Here is a 1,177-nt window from a genome sequence, read left to right as displayed (position 1 = left end):
TTTTTGTTAAGTGTCATTGAGTTGATTATGACTCATAGTGACCCTATATAAGGTTTCCAAGGAGAAGCTGGTGGGTTCAAACTGCTAGCCTTGATTTTAGCAATCTAGTATTTTTTCTATAGCACCACACCAGGACTACAAACAATGAATAAAGAAAACCAAAGAAGAATGGACACATTTAAATTATAGCACTAACAAAACTGTTGAATGTAGTGTGGATGATCAGAACAAATCTGTCTTTGAAGAACTATAGCCAGAATGCTCCTTGGAAGTGAGGATGGCAAAATTTTATCTCATGAACTTTGGACATATTCCCATATAAATAGATATTGAAAGAGCACAAGGCTTGTGATAGTTTAGGTTTTGTGTTAACTCAATTGGTGTAGGATTCTCAGTGGTTTGGCAGTTAATATGCAATTATCACCGTTTTTGTTGTTGTTGTTAAGTGCTGTTGAGTGGGTTCCAACTCATAATGATCCTATAATGGGTTTTCAAGGAGTGGCTGGTGAATATAAATTGCCGACCTTGTGGTTCGAACTGACCTTGCAGTCCAGTGCAGCCAACCAATGAAAGAAAGTTTCTTTGGGAGTGTGGAATGCTTCCAATATATTAGACATTAAGGTAAAATGTGATTGCTCTCTGCTGGGTGTAGGTCTTACATCTGGCTCTGCCTCCAACTTCCAGTTCTTTGGACTTGAGCCCGTACCTGCTCTATTACCTGCCAATCCTGTGTGTTTTTAACAGTCTGCCTTCTTATCTGTTGGACATGTTTGCTTGCCTACTTGCCTGATATCTGACCTGCTGATCTTGGTTTAACTGACCTGGATTTAAGAATTTTCCCACCTGTACAAATATGTGAACCATCTCCTAGATACAAACTTCTCTTCATATATTCATATGTAAGTTTCACTGGGTTTGCTTCTCTGGAGAACCCAGCCTAAGACATTTTGTACCAACTACTAAAACCAGTGATGATGAAATTGCAGAACTCTACCAATTTTTGAAATCTGAAATAGATGAAGCATGCAATCAAGATGTATTGACAATTGCTACTGATTGGAATGCAAAGGTTAGAAACAAAGAGGAAGGATTAGGAGTTGGAAAATATGGCCTTGGGCATAGAAATGATGCTGGTGATCACATGATAGAATTTTGCAAAACCAAGCTTTCTTCATTG

Source organism: Chrysochloris asiatica, unplaced genomic scaffold (genome assembly GCF_000296735.1).
Source record: "Chrysochloris asiatica unplaced genomic scaffold, ChrAsi1.0 scaffold00011, whole genome shotgun sequence".
In the NCBI taxonomy this organism is placed as follows: Eukaryota; Metazoa; Chordata; class Mammalia; order Afrosoricida; family Chrysochloridae; genus Chrysochloris; species Chrysochloris asiatica.
The sequence above is the reverse complement of the archived record's forward strand: the minus strand, read 5'-3'. Positions refer to the sequence as shown.